Source organism: Ochotona curzoniae, unplaced genomic scaffold, assembly GCF_017591425.1.
Source record: "Ochotona curzoniae isolate NIBS_2020 unplaced genomic scaffold, NIBS_Ocur_1.0 contig_4792, whole genome shotgun sequence".
In the NCBI taxonomy this organism is placed as follows: domain Eukaryota; kingdom Metazoa; phylum Chordata; class Mammalia; order Lagomorpha; family Ochotonidae; genus Ochotona; species Ochotona curzoniae.
In genome coordinates, this window is record NW_024466389.1 from 3555711 (window position 1) to 3575295 (window position 19585).

The 19585-nt window shown below is 56.9% G+C and overlaps 1 protein-coding gene across 1 annotated transcript in view; it reads left to right on the forward strand.

Moving 5' to 3' along the window:
• CAMTA1 (calmodulin binding transcription activator 1) overlaps positions 1 to 19585 on the forward strand; it is a 698792-nt gene that overhangs the window by 654451 nt on the left and 24756 nt on the right. The gene's annotated exons all lie outside the window — the stretch shown is intronic.

Consider the following 19585-nt stretch of genomic DNA (forward strand, 5'->3'; position numbering starts at 1 on the left):
CTGCGAGGCCCAAGACAACGTTCTGTCCTGGGACATGGTAAGAGTGACCACTCCGGTCTTGCGTGGAGACTCCTGTGTGGAGCACAAGCTCCCTGGGCGGTGGAGAGGCACAAGCAGCCAGGTGCTGCACCTGCTGGCCTCAGTGTGAGCAGAATGAGAAATTCCAGGAGCCTTTGACTGCCAAGGTTATTATTCTAATGTGTTCTCTCAGTCACTTCTTCCCGTGACTCACCTGCACAATGTGCTGGCAGCACTGTGCAGAGGGCACCCCTGCCCCCGCCATGTTCTTCCCATTGGCTGGGCCCAGCTCCCCTCCACCCCAACTCCTGCCAACGCTCTCTCCTCTGCTGGGGGAGACCAGTGCCCCCTCCCTCCGTGCTGTGACTGTCTCCCCTGTCCCCAGTCCTCTGAGCTTCCTCCCCACACCCACATGGGAATGGCACTGTCAAGTGGTGAGCTGGGTGCCCACGGGGGAGGAGCCTGACTGCCCCCCACAGTGAGGGAAGCCTTCAGCCATCTCAGGTGCCAGCAGCTCACTGTCATCCTTCAGAAAGAAAAAGTCATCCCTGCTGTCAGTTTGTAAGTGCGAGGATGATTGTAACTATATGGGGAAGGCCTGGTCCTGCGTCCCTTGGAAACAGCGAAAGCTAGAGGAAGCAGGCATACAGCTGGGACCCTTTCCTGCCATAGGGTGTCACAAATATAACCCCGGGAGGTTGGGCCCTGTGCATTTGGAGCTCACAGTGCCCTGGGCTTGGGATATGATAACTGCTTTTATTACCAGTCTTTCCGCCTCTCTCTTGGAGAACCGTGGGAAAGATGGAGCCCTGGGCGCAGGGCAGAGGGTGTAGCAAGAAGTCTGAACCTCCAGGGTCCCCTGGCATCCTCCAAGATGCCCTTGCTCCTCCTTTGTCCTCCCAGTAGGCAAGCGGGTGCTCAGGGAGAGGCCTGACACTCCTACAAGTCACTTGAAGCCGGAGGCTGTGTCGCCCGTCTCCACCGGGCAAATGCAGATGTAGGGGACACTACTGGGGCGGCAGAGCCAATGGACAGACTCCCCCTCATTGGTCCCAGGGCCAGGAGGCGCTAGCCTGCTCAGGTGTGGCTGCAGCAAGAGGGGCCCCTGTGGAAAAGTGGCCTGTGGTATCAAGGACAGGCTGCTGGGGCTCTGGGGACACTGGGCTTTCTCCCAGCCTTGGGTGGCCTTTAGTACCCAGGATATCTGCGATTCTTGATACCTCAGCGCTGCTGGCCCAGCACCCAAGGTGGTGGGTATCTCCTAGGATGGATGCCACCACTCTTCTCTGTGAACCCTCCTTCACCTTGAGAGAACCTGGCATGTCTCCTGCTCTTGTGCCCCTTGCCCCTGGTTGTGTATTAACTAGCAGCCAAGCTGGAAGTGTTCAGCTGACTGCCGCCAACAGGATGGCAATTTTGTAGCAATTTCTCCATAACAATCTGGGTCCTGCAACATGTCTGGGTCCTGCGCTCTCTCACTCCATCCATCGTAACTGACAAGAGAACAGAAGGAGGAAGTACTCCAGGGTAATTCTACCGCAGGCTGTGTGTGTGTGTGTGTGTGTGTGTGTGTGTGTGTGTGTGTGTGTGTGTACTTCTCAGACCAAAATGCCTATTCCAAATTGTGACCCTACTGGACTGTGGGGTGTGTGGCGTCCTCGTTGAGGGCTGGGACAGGGCTCCCTGCCTCTTAGAATGGCTGATCGCAGCCCCATGGCAACTGCGATGCTCTCTGGGGCATAAGGTTTGGCTTCCTGAACGCCTCTCCAGGAGGACCGAGGGGGGTTGAGTAAGAATGGCTTTGAGTGGGGAGCTGGGTGGGCGGGGTGCAGCTGTGGCAGTGTGCACGGTCTGCCAGGAAGGTCTTCGAGCCCCTCACCAAGGGAGCTTGGAGGGGTGGGATTTGTGTTGAAAGGGCTTGCATGCTGGCATGAAAGGCAGCCTGAAGTTATGCTAGCAGGTGCCTGCTGCTGCCGAACAAGCCGTCTGCCCGGAAGTAGCAGAACTCCGGTGCTGGGCGTGGCTGGGCTCATCCACAGAGTCAGCTACAGCTGTGGGCCTGAGCCACTCCCGCCTACAATTCCTGTGGCTGACGCCCACACAGGGTCACCTCTGGGCAGCCTTAGCTCTGTCCTGGACTTTGTCCACCCTCAGCCCCCCTCTCACACTGGGCAGGCCAGGAATGTTGGCCACCCGGCTGCAAATGTGGGAGGCTTTCTCCCCAGCTCGCTCTCCTCCCTCCCCCACTGTGGTCTGGTGGGAGAGTGTAACCTGGCCGCTGCTCTCTTGGGGGTCACTGGCAGTGCGAATCTGCCTGACTCACCCCTGGCTTTCGCAAAGACCTCTAGGTCAGAACCCCTTGGGCCCATCCTTCCTGTGGCTCCCCCTGCCACGTTCCCTGCCTAGGGCTGGACACAGGACACAGGGTGCAGGAGCTGACCCACTCCAAAGGGGGGTTGGTCATCAGGCCCTCCTGACCTGGGCCTGACGTCTCCAGCCCATCCTCCGATCTTCATTCTCCAGCTTTCTTGCTTTATCTCTTCTCCCATGCATGGTGGTGGTGGAGGAGTTCAACCGTGCCGAGGTACAGTGAAGGCAGTGTAGAGTTAATCTACGGAAAGTGCACATTCCGGGTGTTCAGAGATGGAGTTTAGGGGGGCCGTTGAGATGCCCTTGTCCCGAGTTGGAGTCCCTGTGTTCACCAGCTGCCTGCAGCCCGGTGCTGTAATGCAGACTGGGGGAGGCGGTGGCGAAGGCTCAAGGACCTGGGTTCCTGCCTCCCATGTGGGAGACAGGGGCTGGATCAGGCTCTGGCTCCAGCCCAGCCCGGACGTGCCAGAGCATTTGGAGTTGGTCTGTCTCTGTGTCTCTCGTATCAATCGACAAAGGGTTCTTTGTTTTCAGTAGTGGTAGAGCTGTAGCGTCATCATCACAAATTGGTGAGCATTTTCAACCTGTCCCTCTGCCCAAGAAACCCCTGTACCCATATCATGCACCCCTCCCTCCCGAGTCTACTTCCTGTCTCTATACACTTGACCGGTCCAGACCTTTATAAAGGAATCGCACGCTGTGCAGTCCAGCTGTCTCTTCCACCCGGCCCCTTCCAGGGCTCATCCGGGTTAAAGCATCCATCTGTCCTTCGATATTTTTTCTGGCCAAATGCATGCCCCTCTGTGTCTGGCCGTCTGTTCTGGGGTACGGAGCTGGGAAAGGAGTTGCTGGGTCATGTGGTAACTCTTAATCTCCTGAGGAGCTGGCAGGCTGTTTTCCAAGGTGGCTGCACCACAGTGCTTGCCACAGCCACAGACGAAGGCTCTCACTTCACACCCTTGCCAGCCCTTGTTCCGGTCCATCCCTTAGTGGGCGTGACGTGGCATCTCATGGTGCGTTTCCTCTCTGAGTGACGTGGACGGCCTCAGATGGCAAGCAGCTTTTCCTGTCCTTGCTGGCCATCTGTGCATCTTCTTTGGAGCAGAATCTGTCCTCGTCTTTCGCCCATTTTAAAAACTGGGTTATTTACTTTTTAACTTTGGAGCTATCACAAGTATTTTTTTTTTCTATTCCAAATACAAGTCCCGATAAGTCCAGATAAGTGATTTGCCAAAATTTTCTCCCTTTTTGTGAAGTGCCTTTTTTCTTTTCACTTCTTGGTGGTGGTCTTTGAAATGGATAAGTTTTTCATCTTCATAAGCTTCAATTTTCCTATCTTTTTCCTTGGGTTGCTTGAGCTTTTGGTATCAGAATTAAGCAAGCATTGCCCAATGCCACTGGGTCTTTGGCTGGCAGCTTTGTTTGTGCTCCTCTGTTTGCACTGTTGCTCTACCATGAGTCCGTTCTTACATCTGGCGCGAGGCGGCAGGAATTTGATTTCGTTCTTTGTCGGGGATGTCCTGGGCTCCTAGCCTCTCTTTTTCTTGAATGGCCTTGCCGCCTACCCCTGCTTTTTAGGATGTAAACCCCACTCTGTGCACTCAGCTTCTGCACTTTTCACACGGCTGCTTGGTTTGATCACAGTCTTATTAGGGTACTCCCGTTTCTAATGGGAAGTGAAGACCAGGAGACAGGAGAGACTGCCCCTTTCACGCATGCGGCTGCTTTGTCACTCACGCTGCAGGTCCCACACCTGCGGAAGGATGCCTGTCCCGTGCCCACTCAAGGACCTAGGCTGGCAGCGGCTCCCATGATGGTCAGCTCTGGGGATAAGAGTATGGTGGCAGGTCACTGTCTATATTGATGCTTGTGTCTTTTGCCCCCAGTTCACTGGCTGAAGACAATCTCCACGACCCCATCTCACTTCACGGGATCCAGGGGAGTGAAAAATGCCTTGGGGTTAACTGCTAAGCACAGGTGGGGTAGTTACTTGTGAACACTCCAGAGTTCACATCTTACTACATCTTTGTAAGAACATCCTTTGCAGACATCTCCAGATTCTCCCCTTGAACGCTGTTTAAATGCTGGCGTGACGGTGTTAGTGTTTGCAGTTCGCACAGAATGACTGCAGGCTTGCAACTTGCAGTCCAGCTGTGCTGCTTGCGGGCTGTGTGGCTTTGGGCACACCCTCACTGGCTCCCCAAGCCTGGGCTTACCCTCTAGTCTGTGAGCACCTGGCCTAAGGGCAGACCCATGGCAGGCTCTGATAAACAGTAGCAACTGTACTCCTCTCAACCTGCTCCCCACAGCCACACCCCCATCCCAGCAGGCCCCGTCCCCGCGTGCACCCCTCCCATCCCCAGCATGTCCCGCCCCCTGGGTGCCTCAGGAGACCCTCGGCAGGGGTCAGGCCTAGGGGAATGACTGGCTGGATGCTCCAGGGGACAGAAATACACTTGGTCCAACAGCTGCCAGGTGGGGCTCTCAACAGTCTACTCTTTTTTTTTCCTTTCTATTTAAAAAAGAGACCCAGGGACACTCAACTTGCCTCAGCCTCCTGAAAGTCAGCCAGGTGTCCTGTCTTGCCCTTTCCTTTTCAACCTAGGATGAAAGAGGCAGTGTCCCAAGGGAACAGCCACCTGCGGGCATGGGGTTCCAGCATGCCCTGGGAGCTCTGAGGTCACTCCAGGAGCGCTTGGCTCACCCCACCCCGCCCTGTCTGGCTTTCCATGCTCTGGCCCAGGGGCACGACACTTCTGGAGTTCTGTGGGCTCTCAGAGATGGGCAGAGATTTCTAGAGAGGAGCGTAAGTGTCACCTCTGGCTGTCTGGGAGGAACACTGTGGGCAGCTGGCTCCAGTGTGGTCACAGTCTGGAGCAGCTGGAGGAAGGGTGAGGGCCAGCTATTAGCTGCCCAGCTCACACCTGCCAAGTGCTAGTGTAGCTTGCTCCCGTTCTCAAGGTGAGGGCTTTCATTCTGAACCCTTGTCTCCCCTTCGTGTATGACATGCAAGGGAACAGGTTTACAGTCCCTAAGGATGCGGTACTGTGGGCACTCATGATTTAAATCCAGTGCCCGGGGTTAGAATAGAAGGTCCCTGGCAACCCGAAACCACCCTTGCTCCTGGCTCCTTCACCACCTCCCCAACCCTGGCTTAGCAAAGTCAGTGGCAGTGGCTGTTATTGAAGGTGAGGTGCAGGGCACAGAGGCATGTGGGCACCCACTTCCCATTCATTCTTCCATTTCTCGCCCCTCTGTGAATGGCCAGCACCCACCTAGCCAGAGGCAAATCTGCTTTGCACCTGGGTAGATGGTCTCCACGGCCAAGGTGCCCACACACACTACCTTTCACAGCCTCTCCTAGCAACTGGCTTGACACCAGCAGGCCCATTTCTGTGGCAGTGACAGACACACCCACAAAGTGGGTGCTGGACTGGGAGTGAGGCCTTCGTGGGCAGAGCTGGGAAAGGGCAGAGTGCCTGCAGGGCGATTGTATGTGGGGTGACTGCGGCAGGGAGGGGGTTGAGCAGGCAAGGCTCAGCAGGACTAAACACCCAGTGCCCCGAATGTGCCAGTGCAGCCCTTGGCACAGGTCCACCCAACCCCCAGGGAAACCACACACAGCCCACTGGCCTCCTGGGCTGACAGGTGCAGGCGCAGAAGGGGACACAGCCTCCCCAGGGTGGCGAGCTCCTGACCTCTGACCATGCCTGCTGGGGCTTAGCTCCACCAGCTCAGGGGCTGTGCAGAATGGGCTGTTTGTTTATGTGCGCTTGGGGAGGGTCACCAGAGATTGCCTCTGTCTCTGAGGCTTTCCTTCCCAGATGGCAGGTGTCTAATGATGGACCACAGGAAGCAGCAAAAGGACGCCCTCATTGTGTACCTATGCGGGGGATGGGGAGCGCAGGGCACCAGTTGGGTGGCGGCTGAATAGTAACGGGATATATGTTAGAGGGAAAGGAAGGGACTGGGCTGCGCACGTCACAAGCCCAGGGAAGCTGCCTAAGGGTGCTGAGCCTCACCCAGAGATCAGACCCGAGCGGGACTGCCCAGGGCACTGGAGCGCCACCGAAGAGGGCAGAACTGGAGGCTCCGAGATGCTCATCTCCGCCCTACCCTGGCCAACGCCCTGGGCTGTCCGGCTAGGCATCCGGGCGCTTGCGCGGCTCCTCCAGCCCTGGCGCCCGCGTCCCTCCCTCCCTGCCTGCTTTGCCTGCCCGCCCAGCCAGCCGAGCTCCCCCGCCCCCTCGTTGCGCAGCGCCAGCCTCTCCCGCGGCTGCATTGCAGACGCCGCCGCCGCAGGGCGCGCCAGGGGCCCCCGGGCGCACCCGACGGCGCCGCGGGGCCAGCAGTCGCGAGCAAAGGCCGGGCGAGGAGGGAACGCGCGGCTGCAGCGCCCCTCCCTCTGCCAGGGCACCGGAGGCGTCGGACCCGGGCAGCGGGTGCGGCCGTCGGTCTCGGAGCCGCCGTGCCCTCGAGCGCACCGTGGCCGCCTCCCCATCACCCCCCCGCGGCCCTTCCTTTTATCCAGGCGGGCGGGCTGGCAGGGCCGAGGCAGCAGCGTCGCGAGGGGCCGTGACCCGCCGCGACGCGCGCCGGGGTCGCCCTCGGCCCGCACCCTCCGGGGCCAGCCGCCGCCGTCCAGCACCGCGCCGCGCCGAGCGGCTGGGGCGCAGTTCCGGCGCAGTCCGCGCGCCGAGCGGCTCCGCGCCCCACACCTGCCTCTGCCCGGCTCCGGGAGACGTCCGTCGTTCCGATTGGGCCGCACGGCGGGGCGGGCGGGGCGGCGGCCGGTGAGCTCACCGCCGCGCCCCGCCATTGGCCCGGGCGGCGCCCTCGGGCTGTGGCGGGGAGACAACGGTACCCGGAGCCCCGCGAGTGCGTTCCAGCTGCGGCGCGGAGCTGAGCGGGCTCGGGGCCGGGCGGGGCGGAGGAACCGGAGAGAGGCGACTCGGCGAGTCCCAGTGAGTGTGCGGGCGATCGGGAGGCCAGTCGGTCCGGCGCGTGCGGGGCGAGGGCGGCGGCCGGCGGGGGCGCGCCGGGCGGGGCATGGGGGAGCACGCGTGCCTGTGGGGCGGGGGTGCGGGGCGCGCGTGTTTGTGGCGCTAGTGGGTAGCGAGGCGGCGCGGGAAGGTGGCGGGGGCGACTGCCTGTGCGGCGCTGCTTGGAGCGGAGCGTGTATAGCGCGAGTGGGGAGGGGCCTGAGTGTGCGGGAGGACTTGCGTGGAAGAGTCGGTGTGAGACACGCGTGTCCGTGGGCACGTGGGAGGCGAGTGTCTCGCTGGCCGGGTACACATAGGGCCCGGGCTACATGGAGGGTATGCGTTTGCCGGAGGGGCATGCGTGGGGAGCTGGGCGGGGCTGGACACGCGTGTCGGCGGGTGGGTGGGGCGTGTCTTGGTGCGCGCGCGCGCGGGCGGGAAGCGCGTCTGGTGTGGGTGGAGCAGGTATGAGGCACGCGCATCCCTAGGGGCGCGCAGGCGGGGTCCGGGGGCCAAGAATTGGGGCGGCCACTTCGGGGACTTGCGGGGAGGCGTGGGACCTGATCCCCCTGCCACGGCCTTTAGGGATCAAAGCCAGCCCCTCGCGTGCGACTGTGGCTCGCCTTCGGGCGCGGACGCGCAGAATGGGGTCGGGAAAGTTGGGAGCAAAGGTTTGGAGAACTTCCACGGGCCTGCACACCTGCAGCGGGAGAGGCGCTTTCCGCCTGGTCGCTGCTACCGCGCGCACCTGCTTGGCGGCGCTGGCCGCTGCCCCTGACTGCGCCCTGCGCTGCAGGTGGCGCTGAGGGCGCTCAGGTGTTTGCGACTTTTTAAGTAGGTGGAGCGCGCCCGCCGCAGACACCACCGCCTCCCGAACATTGCGACTTTGCAAGTCGGTGGAGAACAGACCACCTCCCCCCACACAGACACACCAGGTTCTCTGCCAGTGAGCTATCAGATCACGTTGCTGAATTACCAGCATTTTTGCACACCACCTTTGCAACCGGTTGCCTCACTAAGCGCCTTTGCTGTGGTGTGCCTGGACCCCTGTGAACTCCTTGCAGGAAAGTGAAGGGCTTTCCCCTAACAGCACCGCTGCCTCCGTGGGAGGCCAATCCCGACTTCTTCACTCAACGCTCCCAAGTTGTTGTTTTAGATGGTGAAGTGCCTGGGTCTGCTACAGAAAGGAGCGCCTTCTTTGCTTAGAGCAGCTGTGGAGAGTTCCCACGGGATCTGAGTGCTTCGGAGAAACCCGAGCTGTTATTGCAAGCGCCGGGGCCGCGCTTTCCCTGCTGCGTTTACGGGAAAACGCTGTTCCTGCAGGGTCAGCCTCGGCCTGCAGTGAGCAAGCTCTGTGCTCTTGGTGTTACATTTAGGGAGAGGCAAAGTGGAATGCTCAAGGAGATGACGTTCACCTGTGCTTCCCAAGGGTGTTCAACTCACGGCGGCCCGTGGAACACCTTCCTGAAGCCTTCTGGTTGGTGGCGTTCCCGCCAGAGTCCACAGACGTGGGAAGTGTTGTCCTCAGCCCTGTGCCTGTCCCCGGCTTTGCTGGAGCCCGTGTTTGGGGCTGAGCTTGGCAGTGTTGTGTGCACGTGGTAACAGGTGTGACCGAGGTTTGCTTAGTGGCCAGCAAGTGTGAATGGTTGAGGGGCAAGCCTTCATTTCCTTTGGGAACTGTTGCCATCTTTCTGATAGTTTGATCATTCTGGAGAGTCTTTGAGTTTGTAACACTGTGTACGTGCAGCCTGCCTCTGTGGATGTTTAAGGAAAGTGAGCATTTCTGTAAGAGGCAGCGTTGGGTATCGCCAGGTGCCGCACAGGGCTGTCTCGTCCCACTTAGCGGATGCAGTCCCAGGCTGCTTCCCGGTGCTTGTTCCAGTCCCTTGTCCCTTCGTGACCGTGCCCTGCATGTTCGCTGTGTTGGCTCACGGCCCAAGGGCCCGGCTTTCTCTGGTTTCAAGCAGTCAAATGTTCGTGCTTGCTCCATTAACCATCTTCAAAAGAGGGTGCCCGGTTGGCCGCCCTGGTGAGCCGGCCACTGCAGCTAGGGGTCTGGCTTGGTGCGTGGGAGTCCCCCAGTGAGGTGTCCCTTTGCCACAAAGCCCTTGGCATCCACACGTGACAGGGTTTATTTGTGAACAACTCATTGAGATGCAGATTGCCCAGTTGGAGGCAAGATAAAAAAAAAATCACCAGGGAGGGATGGAGGAGGGCCACAGGAAGGACAAGGGGCAGGAAAAGGCGGAGGGACTGTGCCGGCGGAGAAGTTCAGACCAACGTCTGGCGTGAGGAGCATGTGTCTCATTGAACACGTCGGAGGTGCTTGTGGGCCAGGCAGGGGCCGCAGATGGCCAGGGCCCCTGCACGAGGTGCCCTTCTGGCCCTGGCTGCCCATGCATCTGCCTTTGGGGTGACACAGGGTGGGGTGACTCGGAGATGCCCTTACAGGAACTAGTTCCTCTCCAGTTCCGCTGGGCAGCGGGGATTTAAAAACACAAACGGCCCTGGTCATGGGGTCAGGAGCAGAGCGTCCATGTGATGGGTTTGGTATTTTGTTCTTTTTGTGAACTCCCTGAAGTTTCTAACTTGGGAGTGCCCAGGTACCTGGGATGTGGGAGACCAGGGAAGACATTTTCAAGCACCTGTTGTGTAAGGATGGTTAAAAATATTGTGACTACTGGGCCTACTGTGGTAGCCTAGTGGCAAAAGTCCTCTCCTTGTATGCACCAGGATCCCATATGGGTGCTGGTTCATGTCCCGGCAGCTCCATTTCCCATCTAGCTCCCTGCTTGTGGCCTGGGAAAGCAGTCAAGGACGGCCCAAATACTTAAAGATAAGTAATTTTAAAGATAATTTAAATAAATTAATTTTTAAAAAGGAACATTGTGACTACTGCTTAAATATGAATTTAAAGAAAGTGAAGTTTGGCCAGGCTGCATGTTTAAAGGTGCTGAAATGCTAACCCTGACCTTATGTGATATGTTTGTGACGTGGAAGGCGACGTACATGGCGTGAGTGAGAACTGACTTTGTGTGTAGCCAACATTTGTTGTCTACTAAGATGAACCACTTAGCCCCCTGCATGCTCGCCGCCCTTCTGCTGCCTGACCTTCACCCCCTCCAAACGTGATCCCTCTCTCTGCCCAGCCTCCTCCACACCCCACAAAACTGGACAGGAACCCCCAGTTGCAATCAAGCTGGCAAACTTACTCTTGTCCCACACTCCGTATCAAATTTTGCCTCTGCGTTCTCTCCCACTTTATGCTGATTTTTGTAAGGCCGAGTGACAGGGAGGGAGGCCTGGGGCCGCCGTCCGCTGGCAGCTCGGGTGTAGTTGGCAGGGAACTGGATTGGAAGTCAAGCGCCCGGAACACCAGTTGGGGCCAGTGTTGCAAGTGGCAGGCTTACCCATGCGCCACAGTGCCCGCCACCCACCTGTGTATTCTCTGGGCCTGTTCTCCAAGATTAGGTTAGCAGCCCTGGTGGGGGGTGGGGTGGGGCAGAGGCAGCCCCCTAGACCGGGCTCCCCGTGTGCTGTCTGGCATGGTCTGGGAGCCATGGCTCCGTGGGCATCGTCTGCTGACACGGCGTCTGGGCCTCAGTGCCTCTGGTGCCGGGCACAGGGAGAAGCTGGGGGCAAGAGTGGGCTTTGTAGAACCGCTTTGTGCGTTCTGGTCCATTTGTGCCATGGACACAGACGCTACACGAGCCCCCAGTGGACATGAGTTTTCCTTAAGTGGTCCTGAGTGGACCCTGACCACCTTAGACCCCGTGCTGCCTATGTGATGTAGCCTGGCCTGCCACCTGGCTGGGTGAGAGATGCAGAGGCCGTGGCTGCTTTGCCACCCAGACTGCAGTGGGCTGCACGCTGGATTCTGCATTGGCCCTGCCGCCGACTCAACAAGCGTTTCAGAACAGCCGACTCTTGTTCTCTGTCTCACCTATAGGCAGGCTCAGTGGCTTCCTGTCCTAGGCTGTGCGGTCCGAGTGTGACATACAGATTTGGGAAGTTTACTGTCTGTGAATATGTGTGTGTGTGCGATGCTCTTTCTGTAAGGCCGCACTGATTAAGCAGGCGCAGGCTGCTCGACTGGGTCATTGCTAAGCTAGCTGCTGGCGGTACCGTGTGCTGGATCTGGCCTCTGAGGTGTGTCTGTCGTGGTGTTGTGTTGGCAGGTGCCTCTGTGGGTAGCCAGAACATGGTCCCCAAGGTACACCTGGGGGTCAGGGTGCTGCGAGGCCAGGCTCTGGGTGGGCCCTCTGCTGGGCTGCTTCCAGCCAGCTGGCTTCTCTGGGGTGGACCGTCCCCTCATGCGGGCTCCATCTTCTGTCCTTTATTGCCTCCCGTCCCCATTGGGTGGAGAGTTTGGATTTTGGGGTTTTGGGAATGGGGGAACACCCCAACCTTCAATGCATTGCACTTTTCAGAGGAGGAGAATGTCATGGCCAGAGCAGGGAGAGGGGCTGCCAGGCAGGTGGGCCATCCAGGAGCCGTGTGTGATTGGCCTATTCCTAACAGGAGCGACACACATGCAGAAAGTACAGCCATCTTACTGCTGTCCCCATGGTCCCGTTTCGTCCTCAGAGACCCCGGAACCCAGTGTGGTTTTGTGCATCTTTCACTGGGCGCTGATTGGCTGCTGGACCATTCTCAGCAAATGGAACCTGGGCCCCTGGTGTTACATCTGTACTCTGCATTCTTTAAAGAGGACTTTGCTTCAATACCCTTAGCTGTTGTTCCCATTCCTTCCATTCTAAGCAAAATCAGTGTCCCAGCCTGTGTGTGTGTGTGTGTGTGTGTGTGTGTGTGTGTGTGTGAGAGAGAGAGAGAGAGAGAGAGAGAGAGAGAGAGGTGTTCTGTCAAGCAGTGAAACAGCAAGTCGCTGGCCTTTCACTGGCTGATCTGAAAGCTTTTATGTGAGTCTGTCAAAGCCTGTGTCCCCGATAAACCTGCATGGACTGGTGGCCTGACAATGACATTTATGAACACGTGATTGATAATGCTGCATTCGTAGGAGACAAATGATTCATATATTTGCATCCATATGTCACATACTTGTTGTAAAACCTGGAGTTACTTAGTCTACTCGTATCAACATATAACATACAACGACACATAAATAGTGTGCTTTGCACTTGCTGCGCGGTGTTGCTTGAATCTGGGGTGCACACAAGATGGTTTCAGCGAGTCAACTTGTCTGTGGTGAAAATTCTTTGTCTACAAGTTGGGAGACGAAACGGTTCTGTGGTGGTACAAAGCCTCGTTCTCTCATTTTTCAGACAATAAGCCAAGTGTCTTTAATAACACACCCCTAATATTCTTGCTATCAATTAAAATTGCAATCTTTTTTTCCCCAAAGGAAAAACAAAAAAAAAGTGAGGGAGATGGGCCTTGGATTCTTGAAGGGTTGAGCCGTGGGATGGCGGGCAGGTGTGGGCCCGAGCTCACAGTGTCATTGGCTGAGCCTTGCCGAGTGGACAGGGATGTCTGCCAGTTGTGGGGTGCAGGTGCTGTTAACCTGTGGGACTCTTAGGGCCCATGGTGGGCTCAGGTGGCCCCAGAGACTAGCCTGAAGGGGGATGCCCACCTCGGAGACTCTCATTCTGTGTGTGTCCCTGTGTCTGTGTACGGGTTGGAAGCCCTTGCAGTTCCCATTCCCCCTGCTGGGAATGTGAAGGCTGGACACATGAGAGCGCCCCCTCCACCCGGGAAGGTCCGTGGGCGGTTTGGAAGCACGGCCTCTCCCTTGGTCACTTGGTCAGCAGCTGAGCATGCTGGGGAGAGTCGCCGTCATGGGGGCGTACATGTGCCCTTGGTGGGGCCTCCTGCTTTGCTCAGCACAGCCTAGTTCTCCCCATCTTGTGCAGAGCGTGCCGGGCCACATGGGGTTCAGTGAGGGCTTTGGGAGTCCCCGAGACCCCGCCCCGGGTAGCCACCCGTAAACCGTAGCCCTCAGAAACTGAACCCAAAGATTGTATTCATATTCAGAGTCTTTTTATGGGGAGAGAAGTCACAGCTTTTACTGTGATTATCCAAGAGCCCCCATGACCAAAAGGCTAAGAAGTACCAGCGTGAGGTGTCTTCTCTAATGAGGGCGATTGGGTTTCTCTTTGATGTCGCTGAGCTCCGGGTGTTTTGATCCGGGTTGTGCTGCACAAGCACGGACAGTGATTCAGCTGGAGAGGCCAGGCAGCACGGGAGCCGGCAGGCCACTTGAACATCCTCCCCACTGTTGAAGAGATCTGAGAAGTTGCTCTTTCCATTGAGAATCACAGTTCTACACCCTGCCTTTTGGCCAAACTCCACATGCATTTACCTACAAACGTGGTGGTGGGGGCACTTACTCCTCTGCAGACAGGTGAAACGCCACTGACCTGCAAAGGAGTGATCACTTAAAGTTGGCTACATACAGAAAGGTTTTCCTTTAAAGCATTCAACTCATTGACATCCGGATTTACAAAGATGGGATTGGAGGGTTCCGATCTCTTTGTAAGATGCAGTTGGTGGCGGCTGTGGCCTCAAAGGCCCTGAGCAGTCCCTGGGCGCCCCTTCTGAGCTGCTGCTTCCCTGCCCCTGGGTGCTGGCCAGCCACCCACAGTCCTGCAGCCCACTGGCCGTGGCTCCTCTGCATGCATGCTGGCGCTGCCTTCTTGGGACCTTCAGCACTCAGGAGCAGCAGGAGTCGTGCTGTCTGGAGCAGCTGACACCCAGGGTTGAGCTGGGAGTCGACTGTCTGCTTCTCTGAGTTCTGCTGGATTTGGCTCTGACCTTGAACCAGCCACGTGAGAGGGTTTCATAGGTGCTTTCCTCTGCATGATCTTGGTCTTAATCTTTTGTGACTTGATTTTTTAAAACCTAATCTGATTGTTCACTGGTCAGCCGTGTCTAACAGAGTCCAAGGTGGCTGGTGAGAGTACCGAAGGAAGTTAAAAGCTGGAGGGACCGGACTGGGTCGGGAAGACAGTCAGAAAGGAGCATGTGAGGAGGGTTTGCACATATTCCACATTTGTAGGCAGGTGAGTCCCAGGGAAGCACCTGCTGAGGTCTGAGTCACCTGTTGACCTTCCCTTCTGTTCCGTGAGTGCTGCCTCAAGCCTGGTCTCTGAGTGGAGCCTGAGAGAAGCCCCCATCAGGGACTTGGCACCCACCCTGAGAAGACCACCGTACGGTTGTTGCTCTTCTACCTGCCCCCGACTTTGGCCTTGGCTGTGCATCTGTTCCGGCAGTTTCAAAGGAGACTGGAGGCTAGTGCTTCCTGGGCTTGGTGGGGTCCCCGGGATGATGCAGCCTCTGTGAGCTTGTTCGCGATGTGTCCCTGGAGACATCGTGGGGGCCGGGAATGGATGTCTCCTCTGTGTGTGAACACAGGCTGATCTGGCCTTGGCTGTCCCGGCAGCATCATAGCTGACACGTTGGAAAAGGCTGGGTGCCACGCCACCAGCCTGCCGGGGCTTCGTGACCAAGTTCACCCTGCCTGCCCATTGCTCAGTCTTTGGGGTTTTCCCATTTCCCCTTGACACAAGTCGCTTGGACTCCACCCACACGTCTTGCCACATGCTGGGCATTCCTCTCCAGGTCTTCTCATGACTCCCATCTCTTCTGGAGATGCACCATTCTCTCTGTGATGTGCCGGTCCTGGCCCTTGGCACCAATCTCGCTGGCACTGTCCCAGGATGCCTCGCTCTGTGTTGGTAGAGGTGCTTGCCTGCTCCACACAGCAAAGCTGCAGAGGCTGTGTCCACCCGACGGCTGCTTGGCGCTGTTAGCTGCCATCTCCCTGCCTTTCCTTGCAGGGCCCTAGCACAGCCCACTCCTGTGTGATCTGAGGGGCATTGCCTTGCTCATCCTGCACCCCTGGTACTCCCAACACCCCTGCTAAGCTGGCGCAGCCTCCACCTCCGGCCTGTTTAGCTCTCACGCTGAGCGGTTTCAGGTGGGGATTGATGGTAAACATCCCAGTGACCTGGACACATTTTGCCTGGAGTGCATGGAGTCTTAGTAACATCCCCGGTGGCTTTTCTGCATTTGTGAGTCACAGGAAATGAAGACCAAGAGGACAAAAACACGAAATCAGAATCACCGCACATGAAGAAGGGCCCCTAAGGCCCTCCCCTCTCCACCCAGGCTGTTCCTAGTGACCAGTACCTGGAGTGGCGAGTTTTTGAAAAGCAGAGTGTGTCCGTTTTCCCTGAGGCTAAATTTAGCCATTGCTTTGGAAAATCGGGTGGTACAGTCTGTGCCTCCTCTCCATCTGCCCTTCCCTTCTTGTCGGCTCTTGGACGTCTTACACGGCCTTGCCCGGAAGGGCACCTGCTGCACCCTTCCTGCCCCGTGCGTTCTGGGAGGGAACCGCGTCTTTGCAAGCTTCCCGAAGAATGCAGGAGGCTCCGGCGGGCAGCAGCCCCGGGCCTCCACAGGAACAGTCCCCAGTCGGCCTGCCGGTGCCCCATCAGCGACTCCTGCCAGCGCGGCCAAGGGCTGGAAATGGAAAAAGACACAACAGCCTCTCATTCCCAGTCCAAATAGCAACAGGAGGGCACATGTGCACTTGAGCCACAAATAACGCGTTTTAAAATAGCAGATGGTATTTGGTGACTGCCTCTTCATTCATTCACCTGCCAAGGCTGAACCTTCCCCTCTGCCCTGGCAGCAAGACCTGAGGTGGCTCTGCTGAGGCTGATACCACCATAGGGGCCGTTTGTTCTGATCCCGGGCATTCCGGTCCAGGTGCACCTGCCAAGCCCCTCTGGACAATCCTCTTTTGTGCAGTCCCAGTTCAGAGGTCATACTTAGCTCGACTTGTTGAGTGCTTCAGTCACCGGTGGCGGATGCTGTGGCCACAGTGTGTGTGTGTCACCAGCCGCTTGCATCCCACATGCCTTGGGAACAGCTAGAAGAGCTCCAAGTGGGGGGTCCATGTTTTCACTCAGTGGCCGAAGGAGAGTGGTACAGCCGCAGCATCCCGGCTGTGACTGTGGTGATGTCGGGTCTTGGGCTGCAGGGTCTGACACAGCACCTGTGGTTACACCATTTTCTTACCTGACCTGAAAGGTGGTGGTGGTGGCTGGCCAGATGAGCTCAGCTGTCTCACCTGCTTCCCATTCTTGCTGACCACTGGGAACAGGTGATGGAGCCACTGTTGCTGTCCCGGCCACCTAGGGCCATTGGGTGGGAAAGGCCGCTGGGTGTCAGAAGCTCAGAGAGGGAGGTGGGGCCCCTCCCAAAAGCACTCACTGTGTAGGGGTGCCAGGGGTGCAAGAGCAGGCTCCTGCTTTTGAAAAACCCTCTGGAGGAACAGGTGTAGTGAATGGTACCTCCATTTGATGGGTTTATAATGGTGGCAAAACTCGGAAGGTTTCCCAGTGTGCTGGAAAGTAGGCAGTCTGGGCCCAATGTGTTTGTGTATGTGCACCCCAGCACCTACAAGTGGGGCGACTTTGGGAAAATCCCGAGGGCTCCAATATGTAACTCCACCCGCAGCCCACACCCAGGGCTCCCTTGTCTGTGAGCTGTGGAGCTGGTCTTTGTGCTTGTTTCTGAGGGTGGTAGGTGTCACTGAAGGAGTCATGGCTTTCTGGGGTGTTGTCAGTTTCACAATGGGTTTGTATTCAGAGAGGGAACCCTTCTCCCTGCCCACCCTCCAACCCAGGCACTCTCTGAGTCCAGGGGTGGGGTTGGCGTTTGTAGAACCGTCGAGTCTGCTGCGCAGCTGAGGGAGACCGACCTGGCATCAAGGTCTGGGCACACTGCACAGAGAGCGGAGGAAGCAGGAGGTATTGCTGGGCATTGATCACCCACACAGCCTGGCTTGGCTCAGCCCTGTGGTGTAGACAATCTTCCAGAAGGTGCCCACACAGCTTGTGGGGGCTCCACACCACCACAGCAAATCCCAATTTCTCGGAGATTTATCTGTCTTTAAAATTACAAGATTACTGAGGAATTTTTAAACATGGATTTGTTTGTTTAAAAGGTGAAGTAGAGAGGGAGGGAGGGCGGGCTTCCATCTGCTGGGCCATCCCCCAAATGACTACAACAGTCAAGGGAACCAGGCACTCCCTCTGGACCTGCCACACACGGGTGTACACTCCACACACTTGGACTGTCTGCTGTTACTTTTCAAAGAGCCTCAGCAGGGAGCTGGATCAGAAGTGGAGCAGCCGGGACTTGAACTGGCGCTGATACAGGATACAGATGTCTTAAGCAGCAGCCTAGCTCTCGGTAGCACGGCAGCAGCCCCTGCTTAGGGATGAGAAACATCTAAATGCATACTGACTTGGAACACCTTCAGGAGAGTCCCTGTGAGGGTCGGGTGTTGCCTCCAAAAGAGGTGGAGAGCTGCTCTGACTGCCCAGGGGACAAGCCGGGCAGCCCAGGGCAGGGAGCCCCTGACCCTGTTGCTGGCTCAGAGATGTTGCTGCCTGTTTCCTGGGTCATTGTGTCACTCAGAGCTGTGCTAGGGCTGTGAGGATGCCAGAAGTCCTCGAGAGAACATGTGGGTGCAAGGTGAGGACTTTAACCACTAGGCCACTGTGCCAGAATCCCATATTGGCACCAATTCTAGTCCTGGAGGCCCTACTTTCCATCTAGCTCTCTGCCTGTGGCCTGGGAAAGCAGTGGAGGATGGCCCAAAGCCTTGGGACCCTGCACCTGCATGGGAGACCCAGAAGAAACTTGTGGCTCCTGGCTTCAGATCAGCTCAGCTCTGGCCTTTGTGACCACATTGGGAGTGAACCAGTGGACAGAAGATCTTCCTCTCTTTCTCTCCTGCTCTCTGTATATCTAACTTCCCAATAAAAATTTAAAAAATAAATCTTAAAAAAGTACGTGCAGGTACATGTTATAGAAAACAGAAGCGTACCAAATATCAAACAAGCCTCATGCCATTTCCCACCAGCTTTTGAAGAAACCCTGTGCTTTTTGCTTGTCTTGTTAGAAGCTGAAAGCTGAGGTATGACAAGGTAGTTGGATGGACCCCAGCCCCATTTACATTATACATGTATGTGTGTGTACATATATATATACATACATGCATATCTAAAGATTTACTTATTTGAAAGGCAGTTGGGATGCAATGGCTGGAGCTGGGCTGAGCTGGGTTCCCCACAGGGCAGGATAGCAGGGGTCCAAGTATTTGGACCATCCTCCACTGCCTTCCAGGGTGCATCTGCCAGGATCTGGGTAGGAAGCAGAGCAGCCCGTTGCTGCATTGGCGCTCCAGTACGGGATGGTGGTGTGCAGGCAGTGGCTTAACCCACTGCGCCTGCGTGTTTTTGAGACCCTACACGTGTATAACTCTATATGTGCTTGTGAGACCCAGAAATTAGGTGTATAGGTTTCCTTTCTGTGTAATTCCATGTACCAATAAGATCTAAGCACCGTGTGTAGCATCTGTTATATTCACGCAACACGGAGCTGGTTTTTGTCGTCATTCTGTCTGTGTATAAAAATACCCCAAAGGCCAGAATGAGAGCTACAGTGTTGTCGCACTGTCAGAAGTAGCCCAGCCGTGTGTGTGCACGTGGGTTGTTACTCATGCGGGCAAGAGATTTTCTAAAAGTTGACATGAGGAAAAAAAAAAAACTATGCAAGGATTTCAAACCTTTTGATAGCAAAATAGGCTTGTCTTTTAACCCCATTTTCCATGGAAGCATCCTCCTGTCTCCCAGCCCTGTCCTTTGGCGGGGCTAGAGAGTTGAGCCCCCAGCAACAGAGGCACGCCTGGCACCCACATGTTGGTATTGAGTGCCAGCCCTGTCCACTGACAGGGCCAGAGTGGTGAGCCCCCAGCAACAGAGGCACACCCAGCACCCACATCTTGGCGTCTGAGTGTCAGTTGCCATGAGAGGAGCCAGGACTCTGCTCCTTAGAGAAGGCATTTGCTCTAGGACATGGATGCGGAACCCGGGGTGTCTTGTAATGATAGAAAGTGAAGAAGGCAGAAGGCGTGCAGTGACCTCCAGGGGACAGAGGAGCCAGCCAGAGGAGCGGAGGGAGCTGTTAGGACAGCGAGCTAAATACCCTGCACACTGAGAGGATGAGCGAGCGAGCGAGTGAGCGAGCGAATAGCTACAAGAGGCCAGTCTTCCTGGGAGAGCCCCCAGAATCCATGCAAACCCACCCACCCTGAATATGGCCTGCACTAACGACCTGCCTCCGGAGATGAGAGTGCGCTCTGTAGCAGCCACCCCACCTGGATGGCCAGGGGCAGCCTC